We start from the raw sequence: 17438 nt of genomic DNA on the forward strand, positions 1-17438 counted from the left end.
TAAGTGGCTATCAAGCTTGAAAGTGATGAGTCATCTTCGGTTACCTGCAAATTCAATTTAACCTAGGGGTTCTCTTTTTCTTCATCATCAACTATAAAGGTAATAGTCACTTCAGCATCATCTTCTACCATCTTCTCTATAGACATGAATTTTTCCCTCCATTCATTGTAGGCAGTGTCATCAGGCCAATCAAAATTTAGGACCTTCCTTTGTACAGTTATTAAAGAATTTCCAATGGCTTGTATATCAATAAAATCTTTTCTGATGGCACTAAAGAATAATTGTACCTTAACTAACTCTTCATTAGTAATTGCCCATAATAAGTGCCCAGTTTCATTTATGACATCATTCATCCTTTGACAAAATATCTCATCCAACTCTTTTTTCCATTCTTCCTTTTCCTTTATTTTATCAACAATTTTGAGAGCACTAGAAAATAAATTAAACCTTTCAACTATATAATTGGAAAAGAAAAATTTCACTCATTTCTAAAAAGAATCCTGTTTGTCATCAAAATCTTTCAATTTAGTCAACAAATCAAAAATATTTTCTATTTGATGACAAGGCAATTGGATGATAGATATGCACATAGTTGTGATATCATTATTTTTTCTGTCCACTTCTATGCAAGAGGTCTCAATTGAACGTCATCTCTTTTTAATTCATACCAGATGGCTATAATCCTTGCCAACTGATCAAAAAATGTTGGCCATTCTATTCTATCCTATCTTCATATTGATTATTCAATTCTACATGTAATGCATATAACTTGTTCTTTTCTTCTTCAAATTCCTTTGTGGTGTAGAATTGAGGCCTTTCAAGGGTGTCTAGTATCTCAATAATAGGGGTTGACTTAAAAGGTTTAATGGGTGGCCATGGGGGTTATACAATTATGGATCTACTAGACTCTCCCACCTTTCTTTTCCCAAGTTGTTTCTCCATTTGAGATACTTGGTTTTCCAATGATTATATCTATTTACCCCTATCTTCATATGCTTTCAAAAATTCCTCAAACCTAGCATTGAGTTGCATAAACCTATCCTCTTCCTGGCTACACACCACATTGCAAAATTTCATCATTTATGAAGCCATTCCAAAAAAAAATTTGTTGCCAACCTCACCAGCCTTGAATACTGTTAGTGCAACAGTATGCTCTGTAGTAGATATTTCCTAGATTCTGGTTTTGTCTCTCTTTTCAATTGACCAGACCACTAGGGCTTGGTGGTCATCACTAAACTTAAGTCCCCTATGGCCCTGTAAACCTTCTTCCTCTATTTTATATTGTACATCTTTCTCCTTTCTAATTGAATAAAAAATCATAGTATTAGTTATGTCCCACTTTGGAAAAATTAAGACCCCTGACTATTTAACTATTTTCCTTTTGGCCTCAAGTGTATACTGGGAAAAATCATTCAAAAACTTAGATTTCACCTCCTCCTTGATAACAGAATCTAGTTTATTAGGTTGCTCTACTTTTATCTTCTCACATGTTCTCTCAAAATTTCTTATGTTTCTCCCCCAAAAAAATTGTGCAAAGGCCCTGGATTTAACAAAATTTTCATCATTTGTAAATTTCTTAGAAGCTTGGGCAACTATTGGATCTATCTCCTTACCTTGATAATCAGCAACTGTAAGGTCCAAGGAGGGTGTAGGAGGCTCTTGTAGTTCTCCATTTTCCAGGTCTATGGTAGTAACAATAACATACCCTTCTCCACCAATCTATCTCAACTGCTCCCTTAAAGATGCTTCATCATCTATTTGGATTGGAGTTTGTCTTGGGGAGTATTGTTCTACATGAGAGGAATATCCTTACTCCAACTTCTGCCTCTTTGGGGCACTAGCTACAAGGGAGCTTTTTGTACATACTGCACCATCAAATATCCTACCCTTTTTTGCAAAGTATATTGACTAGGAGCTACTATCTTTCTACTATTTATTCTTCTTTGTACTTCTGTAGCCCTATCTGTATAAGTTTTGACATATGTATCCTTCTTCTCATTCATTGTTTGTATTATTAAAGCAAAATTGTTCGTCAATGCTTGCATTTTGGCTCCCCAATATTTTTTATCTTTCAGAGGGTCATTATTGGAGTCAAAAACATTGATGAGTTCCAAAGTTTTGCTAAACACTATCCATTTGTCTTTCCTTAATTCCTATTCCTGTAAAGAGAAAATGTTTATGATAATGTCTTTAAGAAAATATACTTGATGCACCATGTAGCCATCTTTTGTCCTTTCTCTTAAAAGATCATATAACCCTTCTGCATCAATAAATCTTGCATGGGACTCTTCCATGTTATACCTATCCAAAAATGAATTGAGGTGTTTTCATCCCTTTCTCACAAAAACAAAATCATGTGCTAAAGTAACAACTGGGAAGAAAGTACCTTTCTTGGGAAAATATCTTTCATCAATAGTCCCAATTTTAAATAATAATTCTACTATCCCTATCTTAAGAGGCACGTGGAATGGTAGCACATGAGGCTTCCCCAAAAATATATATACTCTAATTATTGTAGAAACATTCTATGGGATTATATCCCCTCAGTTATGACTAACCAAAAGCCCTTTTGCATGTTCCTTGGGTCTGACCAATTCTAGCAGTGATTGTGGAATCCTAGGGCTATCTCCTCTCAAGAGCAATCTAAGCTTGGATGAAAAATATGTATCAAACCTTACAAAACTAGCATCTCTAGCCTCTAAGGTCATGTCAACACTCCATAGCTAAACTGGATTCTTCTCTCCATCCCTTGTTACTTCAAACTCCATACCCTTAGAGAAGTAGGTAACTCCCTTATACAGACATACATGCATGAGTAATGAGTACCAACAAAAGGGTTTGTTTACTTTTCCTTGTGATATCCCTATCAAACCATTGTGAATTTCCTATGCAAAGAGAGTGGCAAAGTCAAGAATATTGCTCATTCTGAATTGGAGAGTCTGAGCCATGATAAGAACAAGTAAACCTGGAATTTTTTCTTCTTCATCCATCCCAAAAACCTTGCAGAGAGAAAAATATAATTCTTGAGCCCTAAGATTGAAATGTCTTCTCATCAATGGCTCTAGGGTGCTGGCAGTAATCATAGATAATGTACCAATCTTGGCAGCATGCTCTTGCAATGGCCCTATCCTTAAGTATATTCTCTATGCATCGTACCTCTCTTGAAGGTCACCCATATCAATGATCTCATGCACAACATGGTTAGGGTTGAGGTTGAAAACCTCTCTAATTAGTTTAGAAGAAACCTTAAAAATATTTATCCAATATGGTTCTTTACCCACCCCATAATAGGATCATACTTCTTAGCTAGATTAGTCAGTAGATCAGTATCAAAGGAAACTATAGGGACTATTAATTTTCCAATGTCAAATTCCCAAACATTTCTCATAGGGGTATCTAGTTTTCATTCTAAAAACCATTTCTTAAATAATTCTAATCCTCCCATAGAGACCTAGAAGTCTCTTACCTAGTTAGCCCTATCATAAAAACCCTCTGCTATAGCTACCCTAGGGTTCTTTGGGATGAGCTCTCTCCCCTTAGTTATTTCATTTATAGACAAAGGGAATTGTTCAAGAAAATCATCATGCATAGATCTCTTAAGGTAATTAGTTTGTCCCGTGAATTCTTTTCATGGAGGCATCTTGAAAAAACCTAAGATTTGTGTAATCAGCAAATTCTAGATTTTTAGAAGATGTAGAGTACTTACCCACAAAATCATGCTTCTTTTATGTAGAATCTCTATTGTAATTTGACTAAATTTCTCTAGAAAATTCTATGCCCTAACTCTGGAAGATCTCTACACTCTGATAACCTTTTGCAATTTGGTGGTTCAATAATGGTGAAATTATGAATTATATCTAGGCATTGAAATCACACAAATGAACTTTGAACAATATTAACTCCCAATAGCTGTTATTTCCAAATTGCATTCAGATTTGAATCTTATCTGTCAATTTCATCAGATCAGATGGCTTTAATTCCAAAATGCAACAAGCTTTATGACTTTAAAGATATGGCCATGTGTCGATCAGGTACTTCCCTACATTGCTTAAACTCCTTGCATCTTGAAATTTTGGGTAAGTGCTAACCCTTGATCATGATTGAATCGATGATCACATATTATCTTACTTTGATTACGCTCAATCAGCTTTATTGACCAATAGAAATTCTCCATGTGAATTAGCACCTTCTGAAAAATTTCCATGCAACTAGGTCCCATATCATCTTTTTAGAAAGTGGTCCCTAACATCATTCCTACCATGTGTCAGAATGGCTCTTCCATACATTACTTAACTAGTGAGCATTTTCATTATCTAGGCAAATGCTAGCCATCGATCTGTGTAAGATTAATGGTAGCACAGCTTAAAACCCTTTGATATTCTAAGATGGAGGTGCTGACCTCACTCTAGACACATGTCCACATGGCACTTCCCTGCATTTCTTAACCTTCTTGTGAGTTCTTAATGCAAGCAAGCACCCTTTGTTGATCTAACCATGATCAACAGTGAATCACAATCTTTGTCTTTTATGGTCCAATCATCCAATTCGACCAATGAAATAAATCCTTTTAGCCCTTATGCTCTGACAGATCCAACTATCATATTAACAATTAAAGTTTATGTTCCTGTAACATCATTACTTCTAGCTAGGCTCATCTGTCATATTCTACCAATGGACACGCTTGAATTATCAACATTTTACAACACAGCATGACTTAGCAATTTTCTAAAAAGTTGGTCCCACCTTGCCACATGTCACAAGGGTGCTTGCTCACATTATTTAAAAGTTGAGAAATTCTTTATTGTGACTAAACTCTAGCCACTCATCTTAAAAAGATCTATGGTCAATAAAGCTTCCACCCTCTCAGATAGACAAACCTTTTTATTGGCACAACTGGCAGTACATATCAGTAATCTCTTTATAGCTTGGCACAATGTAGCACATACTTTGTGTCCTTGGTCCCACCTTGCTATGTGTCAAAATATCGCTTGCCTACATTACTTATCTATTGAGCAACTTGAAAATGCTAGCATGCACTGACCATGGATCTCACACAGATCAACGATCATGAAATCATACATCTTTATAATATCATATCAGCTGATTTGACTAATGAAATACTTCTTTTTAGTCCAAATTACCTAATAATTTCCATGGAAGACATATCATTTTTACCCTCTAAAAAGGTAGGCCCATGATGCCATGTGTCACACTGGCACATACCCACATTGCTTAAGTTTCATGCATTTTGGAAATGCGAGCAAGCGCTAGCCTTTGATTTTAACAAGATGAACGGTGCATCAAAACTTGCAGTGCACTAAAGTTCTATTGTCAACAAGGGCTACATGGCACAAAGGTGCATTCCTGCTTTAGTTTAAAACCTTAAATTTCAATGTTTTGGGGATGCGCCACCCATTGATCTTTCACAAATTGATGGTTGATCAAAAATGTGTTGTAGCTAATATTTTTCAATAAAACATTCAAAATGATTGTGATCAAAAGAAAGGTTAATAAAGTTCTATCAAATTTTAATGAAATCATCCTTGCATAAGACCAACCTTAGGGTAAATGTGTCCCACCTAAAATATTTTGAAATAGCACTCTCAAAATTATTTTCAAAAGCTAGGGTAAACAAGATAAGGCATTAGGGTTTTTTATGAACTTTACCCAGGGTTTGACCTAATAATTTCCATGGAAGACATATCATTTTTACCCTCTAAAAAGGTAGGCCCATGATGCCATGTGTCACACTGGCACATACCCACATTGCTTAAGTTTCATGCATTTTGGAAATGCGAGCAAGCGCTAGCCTTTGATTTTAACAAGATGAACAGTGCATCAAAACTTGCAGTGCACTAAAGTTCTATTGTCAACAAGGGATACATGGCACAAAGGTGCATTCCTGCTTTAGTTTAAAACCTTAAATTTCAATGTTTTGGGGATGCGCCACCCATTGATCTTTCACAAATTGATGGTTGATCAAAAATGTGTTGTAGTTAATATTTTTCAATAAAACATTCAAAATGACTGTGATCAAAAGCAAGGTTAATAAAGTTCTATCAAATTTTAATGAAATCATCCTTGCATAAGACCAACCTTAGGGTAAATGTGTCCCACCTAAAATATTTTGAAATAGCACTCTCAAAATTATTTTCAAAAGCTAGGGTAAACAAGATAAGGCATTAGGGTTTTTTATGAACTTTACCCAGGGTTTGACCTAATAATTTCCATGGAAGACATATCATTTTTACCCTCTAAAAAGGTAGGCCCATGATGCCATGTGTCACACTGGCACATACCCACATTGCTTAAGTTTCATGCATTTTGGAAATGCGAGCAAGCGCTAGCCTTTGATTTTAACAAGATGAACAGTGCATCAAAACTTGCAGTGCACTAAAGTTCTATTGTTAACAAGGGCTACATGGCACAAAGGTGCATTCCTACTTTAGTTTAAAACCTTAAATTTCAATGTTTTGGGGATGCGCCACCCATTGATCTTTCACAAATTGATGGTTGATCAAAAATATGTTGTAGTTAATATTTTTCAATAAAACATTCAAAATGACTGTGATCAAAAGCAAGGTTAATAAAGTTCTATCAAATTTTAATGAAATCATCCTTGCATAAGACCAACCTTAGGGTAAATGTGTCCCACCTAAAATATTTTGAAATAGCACTCTCAAAATTATTTTCAAAAGCTAGGGTAAACAAGATAAGGCATTAGGGTTTTTTATGAACTTTACCCAAGGTTTGACCTAAGTTAAAAATAAAAACCCACATAGTCAAGGCTTTTTACTATTAAATCCATAAAATAAGAATGGTGAAAAATTAGGCCAATAGTGGCTCTTTCTAGGGATGGTAGTCTACCTAAGTCTATGCAAGAATTCAGAATCTATGGTAAAGCAGACCACATACTTGATACAACTATGACAACTTCTTTAGAGAGCACAGAAAAAAACAATAGAAATAGGGAACCAGACTATAGAGAGCTATTTATAGGGATTTACAAAATATACACAATGTACAAGAACACAAGGAACCCTAAAACTATTGTTCATGGAAAAATAGATACCTTAGGAAAAGTACCTCTTCAAGAATTGTCCATGAACTGGCAATTCAAGAATATATCCAATCAAATCCCTTAGGCAATATGAATCTTCTCCATTTGTATCACAAATGCTATATGGGCCAAGCCAAATTGGGTCAAATTTACCATGCTTTCCTTTATCTTCCATTGTATCATTCCACATTAATACCATATCACCTATTTCAAACTTCCTCTCAGTGATTCTTTTGTCATATAAGTGCTTCATCTGTGACTGTAACTTGGTATTCTGAATAGAGGACTCTCTCCTTGTTTCTTCTAATTGCAAGATATCATTCATTTTGAGTTGCATCTCATTAATGATATCATCTTCATAAAGTTGAATAAATTTGTACATCTCCTTTAGGTTATTCTGGGGAAGTCTAGCTTGTATACCATAAACCAAATCAAATGGGGCACATCCAATGGCCTTTTCATAGTAACCTTGTCAACCCATAGAACTCATGGCAATTTTGAATCCCATGCCTTCTTGTTTCCCCCCTAAGATTCTTTTGATAATCTTTAGTATACTCTTGTTGCTTGATTTCATCTAACCATTCCCTTGAGGATGATAAGGTGAGGATGTGTATTTTGTAATGCCATATTTGTTACAAAAATTCTTATATTCCTCAAATCTGAAACACATAGCATTATCAGTCACAATTTTCTATGGGCACCCAAACCTAGTCACAATATTATTTAGGATAGAATTAAACACTACTTTACTTGTTGCATTCTTAGTAGGGATTGCCTCAACCCACTTAGTAAAGTAATCAGTAGCCACTAGGATCCAAGAATATCCACCACTACATTTTTTTGAGATCTCACCTATGAAATCAATTCTCCATTGTTGAAATGGTGCCTGTACTTCTACAAGTCTTAATGGTAAATTCCCAGAAAATTTCAACTTCCTACTAAACCTTTGGCATGCATCACATACTTTCACAAACTCATGAGCATCTCTAAAAAGTGTTGGTCACCAAAAGCCAACCCTCATAATTTTATGAATAGTAATTTTGGCCATATAATGACCACCACATACTCCTTCATTCATATCTCTTAAAATCCTTTTGGACTCAATTTCATCTACACATTTCAAAAGGACCCCTTCCATATTTCTCCACCATAGTTGCCCCTATACTATGACATACCTTATAGCCTGCAACTTCAAAGATCTTCTCTAGTTGTCTATTAGTTCTAATGGAGATTTCATGTTTTGCAAATAATAGATCATATCTCTATACCAATCATAGGTATCCATATCACAAAGATTTTCCCTACAATTATTATCAAGCTGATTTATTTGGTTTGCCTCTAAATTGGCTTCTATCATCAATTTGGCCAAGCCTTGACCTCTAACCAGTTTGGTGATCTAAATATCAATATTAAATTCTTGTATTTTGTTAATCCACCTACATCTTCTGCCAAATACCTCTTTTTGTGAAAAAATGTCTTTTACAGCAATAGTAGGAACAAATGCAATAATAGTGGCTCCCATTAAGTAACATCTAAAGGCCTTCACCCCTTTCACCAGTGCATATTCCTATTTCTTAGTTATATCATATTTGAGTTTTGTTGCCTACAATGATTTGCTAAAATATGTAATGGGTTGTTCATAACCTTCTTCATTTTTTTGTAATAGTACTCTAACAATAGTGTGAAATGAGGCAAAAGAAAATATATGCATTGGCTTGTCATAATTTGGTGCTCTAAGAACAAGGGCATCTTTGATAGCTTGCTTAATCTTGTGGAAGGCAATGCTAGGCTCTCCATCCCACTTTATCTCAGGTCCTTTCTTCAATATCCTTGATATAGGTCTACTAATTTCTACAAAATTAGTCACAAATCTCCTAAGAAAGTTGATCTGTCCAAAAAATGATTGAATTTCCTTAACACTTTTGGGCTTTTGGATTTTATCTATTGCTTCTACCTTTTCAAGGTCAATCCTCACTCCATGCTTGTCAACTAAATGTCCTAAAAATCTTCCCTCAATAACACCAAAATTACACTTCCTAGGGTTTAAAGAGATACCATACTTAAGGGCTCTAATAAATACCTTTTCTAAATTAATGCAATGATCTTCTCATTCTTAGAGTAAGTAGTCAAATCATCTTGATATATAGCCAAAAACTTATCAATAATATCTGCAAAAACTACATCCATTGCACATTGAAAAGTGGCCCAACATTAGTAAGCTCAAAAGGCATCCTAACATACACATAAGTACCCCATGGAGTGGTGAAAGCAGTCTTAAATTGTTTTGATTCCTTAACAACCACTTGACTATAACCTAAAAATCCATCCATCATAGACATAAGTTCTAAACTAGTGGCCTTTTGCAACATAGCCTCCATGTTTGGCAGACCATAGTTATCTTTTAATGAAGATATATTAGGATTCCTAAAATCAACACACGACCTTATAACTCCATTTTTCTTCCTTACTAGTACTAAATTGGATACCCAAGAGGAATGTCTAATGGACTTTATGATCCCTGAATCTCTTAACTTGATCAACTCTTCTTGCATCTTGGGAGCCAAGGTTAGATTTATTGGCCTTTATTTTTGTCTAAAAGGCTTAGCATCTGGTTTCAAAGTGATTTCATGTTGAAAAAGATCCTCTCTATAAGCCTTTAGGTCATCATATGACCATGCAAATACCTGTCTATATTTTCTTAATAGATCTATTAAACCTTGCCTTATTTTAAGGGATAACTTCTTGCCAATATATACCTTCTTTAGTGCTTCTATAGTTCCCAAATTTACCTCCTCCAAGTCTTTAGCATTATATCCACTAGTATCCATTTGTGACCTATCTTGGCTATCAAAAATAGTTTCTAAGAAAACTAAACTTTTTGGGATCTTATTAGTCTTTAGTTGAACAACTTCCTGCCCAAAAATAGTATCTTTTCCATTTATATTTTGCACATAAATTGCACAATCAATTTCTTATCCTGACAACATATTTTCCCAATTCAAAAATCTCAAAATGTCCTTGTCATCTTCAAATACCTGCCAATTTTGGACATTATCAAGAACAGAAGGCCTAGTTTGAATCTCAACTTTAGATATACCAGCAAATGTAATGTCATCAGGTTTTACTACTATATTTTCTAGCAAATCTTCCATCTTATTGTTAGTTCTATCCTTCCAAACTATCCCAAATGCATCAAAATATTCCATCATGTCCCATACTACATTTCTATACTGTTTTAACCTTTTATTCTTTGACACATAAGCATTTCTTACTTGGGATACAACCAATTCAGAATCTCCTATAACATGTAAACACTTTATCCCATGCTTGTGAGCTAATCTAAGTCCTAATAGCAAAGCCTCATATTCTGCTATGTTGTTAGTACAGGGGAAACTCAATGTAAAAGAAAATATGTATGTTACCCTTGCAGGAGAAATCAACAAAATACCAGCACTTGCTCCATCTTTGGAATAAGGCCCATCAAAGAACATGGTCCATAAATCACCTTTATCTATTTTTGTGTTAGCGTCTACTTCCATCTAAGACTTGTGCTTGCCTTTCTTCAAAGTCAGAACCTCAACTCTGAATGCATTGACATCTGTATCCACAAAGTTTGTCATATCATCCTCAATTTCTTCTTCTATCATATATATGCTTTTTCTTTCTCTGTTTATTTTTACCAAATTCTCATCAATGTTAAAGTAGAAAATGATATATCACATTGCAAACTTCCTCCCATGACAACACTCCACTTTCTAGATAACAACATACCATATTGAGGTGGAATATCAAAAACCAACACACTCATAGTAAGTTCTTTGTCTGGATAGGCTATCAATCTATAGGGTAAGGCATTAATAGTACATATGATGTCACTTCTCTTTTATCCATGTCACAACATCTTCCCTAAGTAATATCAACTTTCAAGCCTAATTCCTTCATTATTTCAAAAGGCATAACAATATTGGAAGCACTAGAATCAATCATGCAATTCTTTAATGTTTTACCATTCACTAGGATACTCAAGAAAAGTGGCTCAACACTTCCTAAACATTCATTGAGAGAGCTATCCAAAAACATCTGAAGAATTTGAGACACAACAACTTCAGCTTCTTTATCTTTTACCTTTTCTTTACTTCCTTCCTTGGGATCATGATTTCCATTAAAATCCTGACTTACCTTTACATCAATATTTCCTAACCATGCTATAGCTTTATTTCAGTGTTTAGGGATTCCTAGCAATTCAGACAAAGGAACCTTATTAGTAATCTAAGATAAAATAGCAAGCATATCTATAGAAGAATCAGAAGGATTATCACTTGTCATATTCCTTTTCTCATCATGTTTATCCAAAATGTTTAGAGCATTTTGATGACTCTTATCATGTTTAGTGATGATCTTTGATACCTTCTCATCTATTTTCCTAGGGCATCATTTGAGAACTCCATATCTTTAGGACTACTCCCCTTCTTTGGTTCCCACCTTTTATTTGTAGATTTAACCTTCACAGCAGGAGCTTCTTTAGGTTTCACAATTTCCCCCTTTTTAGGATTAGTTCCTTTTATGAAGATACTAGCTACCTTATATCACTTTCATCTCTCTGAGAAATGTTTCTAGTCTGAACCTAAGCTATCATAAAAGTAGTAATTTGATCAATCTCTTCCCTAGAAGGTTTTCGTAGGGTTACTTCTTCCTTTGCATTTACCATGTTACATACATTATCTTCAACATCACTCCCATCAAAAAATACTTGTTGTTGTATGAAATTCTGAAGCTGTCTTTGGTCATATACATCTCTGTCATAATCTTCACAATCAAAATAATGTGATTCAAACATATTACATCCTACATCATCATTGTTTTCTTCCTACTCATGACATTTTTCTACTATAGTTTGATTTCCTGGGAATGACAATGCTACTATGCAAGATTCAAGAGAATGGGGTAATTGGCATGCAAAGCACCATCTGGGCTCTATAGTAAATTTAGGATCATCTACCAAATTTATAGGATTTTTTGATAGAGGATCAAGGTTTGCCTTGTTGTTTTTATTCTTAGGGAGAGGAACATTAGGCTGATCATCTTTCCAAGTAGTGTTGTAAGGGAAATTTTGCAACCTATTTTGTCTATTGAAATTTGACTGATAAAGGATCCTATTGTCAGTGGGATTCCTATCATTCTTTATCTGAGGAAGATTTAGGTTTTTTATAGCATTTAGAACTTGGCTTGTCTCGCTAGGTTCTTGCTTTTTTCCACCTATATTTTTATGATCCTCCTTTCTATTTCCCTTATTACCAAACAACCTAGGGTCGTCTCTTTTACTTTCTAATCTCCCTAAGATCCTCAAGTTATTTTCTACATTTATAGAAATTCTAAAAGCATCTCTTAAAGTCCTAGGTTCCTTGTCCCTAAGCTCGTATGCCATTTTACCATCAAATGCATTTAGATAAGTAATTAGACATACCTTGTCATCAATTCGCTTGGCCTACATTAGCTTGTACATTCTCTTTTGAAATCTAGTATTGAATTTAGTGACAGACTCATTAGACAACCTCTTGATGTTATTGAATTCACTCAAAATGTAGCTCTGGTTTTGCTTGTCACCATACTGCTCTTTGAAACAATATTCAATGTCTTTCTAATCCATAATGGGCAATTTAGGAAGTCTTTTGAATGATTCTCTAGCATCTTCAGTTAATGACTAAACAAACAACTTTATTATAACATCTTCAGCTTCAACCTCATAGTCACTCATCATATCTAGGAAACTCCTTAAGTGATCCTCACAAGTGATAGCATTGTTCCCAAAAAACATAGGCAACCTTTTTCTCATTTCTTGTGGGATGGGGTTAGGGAAACCAAGGATCCCATCAAAACATATCTACCTATAACCCTCTAACTAAATAGGTATTCTTTGCAAATCAATCTTAGGATGGTGGGTAACATTTCTCTTAACATTATCCATGGTGTTACTAGTACTAGCATCACCAATAGGCTTATTTAAATCTACTTTTTGCAAGAAAGAATATAAGAAAGTAACAAGTACCTTAGTGGTATTTTGATCTGCATCATCAAATCCACCATCTATATTACCCTTAGGCATAGTTGTAGACTACTTTTTAACAATTTCTAGGAATTTGATTTTATTGTTCATCTCAGCTATAATGGCCTCACTTTCTGCAATCTCCAATTTCTTAGCTACAGCATCCCTTTCTCTTCTTCTCTTTTCCAATTCAATATCAAAAAGTGACATGGAATCATGGATCTAGATAGTCTTTACTGGCTCATTAATCTTAACACCAATCTCCTTCTATTTTCCTTTGTCCTTAGCACCTACAGCAAGTTCTACATCTTTTACTCTATTTTTATCAACTTCTAGAGCACTATAGTTCCTTATTTTCTATATTACATGTCCCTCTAGATTCATTCTCTAAGTTTTTATCAAATTCTACTCTTGCACTTTAAGCTGTTGAACTTGACCCATAATCTCATGCTGCCAAGCACTAGTTGCTTTCTCATTTTTCTTCTTTAGAGTAGTAATTCACCTAAGTAATTATTGCTTTTCTTCATAGGCTTTCATGATCTTTTCTTCCCTTTCCTTTTGAAATCTCCTATCAATAGCTTCTTGCTCAACAAGTTATACTCTCAAGATTTTGTTCTCATTAGGGTCAAGGATAGTAAACTCAGAACTAGATGTTTTCTCATGATTGAAACTTTTAGGTTCTAAGTTTTTAGGTATCACCTTTTTAGGAGAATAATATGACATGAAAGGGTTCGTAATATGCTAGAAAATATTATTACTATTCCTATCACCCAAACTAAGTGCATGTGGTTGTACAACCTTTTCCTAACATATCATTTTAGGCGTATTATAGAAATCATCATAAGATAAACTTGGGTGAGATCTAAGACCTTTGGAGAAGGGTTCCTTTTAAAAAGTAGAATGGTAGGTATTATCTTTCCTTGCCATTTGTTCTTGGGAATAACTTCTTTTCTGCATCTGATCTCCTTTCACAGCCTAATTATGTCTTACCCTAGGAGGGAGATCAGTCTATAATCTAATTCCTGGGTTTTTCTTCACATTTTCCTATGTATTTTTCTTATTAGTCATAATTTTGAGACAAAAAACTTCCAAGTATTGACACTGGTTAAACCTTTTGAGTCACTACCCACCCTATCAGAATGGGAATAATTACTAAACAAATGACAAATGCTTTACTAATGGTCTTAGGCAAAAATGTATATAAACCTTAAATCCATAGGAAACTCTATGTGAAATGCCTACCTTGGACTCTACCCAAGGGAGACACAAATCTTAAATGACACACTAGTTTATGACAATACTAAGTGTATCCCTAGTAGAGTCACCATTTTGTTAGTGTTAAAAACTACTGAACAACAAAATGCTCAATATCAAAGTGGTAATACTCACACAACCTAAGCATTAGCTACTTCTTGTTAAAAATTACATGTGCAAACCACTTGAACCCAACATTAACAAAACCAAAGATGGTTTTCTACTCTTTAGGTTATGCAAAACCAAGGCGGGTATACCTAGGGATGATTCAGGTACTAACTGATGTATGAGAATTATATTAGTTTCATTCTGATTCTCATCTTTTATCCCAGACACACACAATTTATCCATTTCTTGATATTCTCCAATTCATACACATCCCTCATAAGCAGATTTGGTCACAATTCTCCTTAGGTTTACAAATATTTTTGGTAATAGTAGCTACCTAAGACTTGGAAATAAGGTATAAATGAGTGCTAACTAGCATTACAACCTTGAACAAAATGGAAAGAAAATAATTTTGGATTTAAAATTGGTTTAACATGTAGAAGGAGAATCTATTCTCAATTGTTTCTGATTTGTATGACTAGTGCCTTATCCATGTGGGCAAAGAGTCAACTATTGGCAGCAGATTTGGTTCAAATAACTTGTAAATGAATCTATCAACTATAATCACCCATTTCTATTCTTATGAAATATCCTTTTCATAAATTCATAAATCCTATGGATCTACTGAAGCATTTACATTATCACTTGAATCAAGAGCAACAATAAACCAAAATACAACCCATCCAAATAGCATTTAATCAATTGAACCTTATTCAAATGACCTCAAAATTAACAAACTCATGAAAAGGAGACAAAAATTGGTGATACGGATCTAGTGTAAATACCCTTTTGCATTATCCTTTTATATGACTAATACAATAACCAATAGAAACTCATTTAGAAACCTAGAATATCTTGTTGATTCAGTCATTTCCTTATATCATCAGAGAGTACAACAATTGAAAGGAACTCAAAACAACTACATATGACTGGACCGACTCTACTTTCCTTGAATACTAAAAAATATGCAAGTATTCGGACCCTTTCTCTAGCCCTGGGATCTCACTTATAAAGTGTGAGATGCAACAAGCTTCAGGCTTAGAGAAAATGACAAGTGTCCCCTCACAAAGATAATTACATTTTTCTCCTACAAAAAGACAAAATTGTGTGTAACAGAAAAACTTATACATCAAACATTCTTTTGGTAGGCCCCTTTTCTATTACATCTCTTTGAAAGACAAAAATGCTATGATTTGATTCTTTTATCATTCTGATTCCTTGGAGTAAGTGGCTATTAGGCTTGAAAGTGATGAGTCATCTTCAGTTACCTACAAATTCAGTTTAACCTAGGGATTCTCTTTTCCTTAATCATCGACTGTAAAGGTAATAGTCACTTCAGCATCATCTTCTACCCTTTTATCTTCTGCCATCTGCTCTATAGACAAGAATTTTTCCTTTCATTCATTGTAGGCAGTGTCATTAGGCCAATCATAATTTAGGACCTCCCTTTGTATAGTTATTAAAGAATTTCTAATGGCCTCTATTTCAACAAAATCTTTTCTAATAGCACTATAGAATAATTGTACCTTAACTAACTCTTCATTATTCAATGCCCATAATAAGTGCCCAGTTTCATTTATGACATAATTCATCCTTTGACAAAATATCTCATCCAACTCTTTTTTCTATTCCTCCTTTTCCTTTATTTTATCAACAGTTTTGAGAGTACTAGGAAATAAATTAAACCTTTCAACTATATACTTGGAAAAGAAAATTTTCACTCTTTTTGAAAAGAATCATTTTTTTCATCAAAACCTTCCAATTTACTCAACAAATCAAAAATCTTCTCTATTTGATGACAAGGCAATTGGATGACAGAAATGCACATAGTTGTGATATAATTATTTCTTTCTATCCACTTATGTGCAAGAGGTCTCAATTTAACTTCATCTCTTTTTAAGTCATCCCTGATGGCTGTAATCCTTGCCAACTGATCAAAAAATGTTGGCCATTCTATCCTATCGATTAAATACATTACACCTTCCCTTATTTTCTCTTCATATTGATTATTCAATTCTACATGTAGTGCATATAACTTGTTCTTTTCTTCTTCAAATTCTTCTATGGTGTAGAATTGAAGCCGTTCAGGGGTATCTAGTATTCCAATAATAGGGGTTAACTTAAAAGGTTTAATAGATGGCCATGGGGGGTATACAATTCTAGATCTACTCGACTCTCCCACCTTTCTTTTCCCAAGTTGTTTCTCCATTTGAAATACTTGGTTTTCCAATGATTGTATCAGTTTACCCCTATCTTCATATGCTTTCAAAACTTCCTCAAACCTAGCATTGAGTTGCACAAACCTATCCTCTTCCTGGCCAGACACCACATTGCCAAATTTCATCATTTTTGAAGCCATTACAAAAAAATTGTTTGCTTCCAACCTTACCAACCCTGAATACTATTAGTGCACTAGTATGCTCTATAGTAGAGATTTCCTAGATTCTAGTTTTGTCTCTCTTTTCAATTGACCAGATCACTAGGGCTTACTGGTCATCACTAAACTTAACTCCCCTATGGGCTTGTAAAACTTCTTCCTTTGTTTTATACTGTACATCTTTCTCCTTTCTAATTGAATCAAAAATCATAGCATTAGCTATGTCCAACTCTGGCAAAATTAAGACCCTTGACTGTTTAACTATTTTCCTTCCAGCCTCAGGTGTAAACTAGGAAAAATCATTCAAAAAAATAGATTTCACCTCCTCCTTGACAACAAAGTTTGGTTTATCAGGTTACTCTACTTTTATCTTCTCACATGTTCTCTCAAAATTTCTTATGTTTCTCCTCCACAAAAATTGTGCAAAGGCTCTACATTTAACAAAATTTTCATCATTTGTAAACTTCTCAAAAGCTTGGGTAACTATTGGATCTATCTCCTTACCTTGATAATCAGCAACTATAACGTCTAAGGAGGGTGTAGGAGGCTCTTGTGGCTCTCCACTTTCCAATTTTTTGGTAGTAACAATAACATCC

The sequence above is a fragment of the Cupressus sempervirens genome, chromosome 7, assembly GCF_028749045.1.
Source record: "Cupressus sempervirens isolate cs-2001-9-10 chromosome 7, ASM2874904v1, whole genome shotgun sequence".
Lineage (NCBI taxonomy): Eukaryota > Viridiplantae > Streptophyta > Pinopsida > Cupressales > Cupressaceae > Cupressus > Cupressus sempervirens.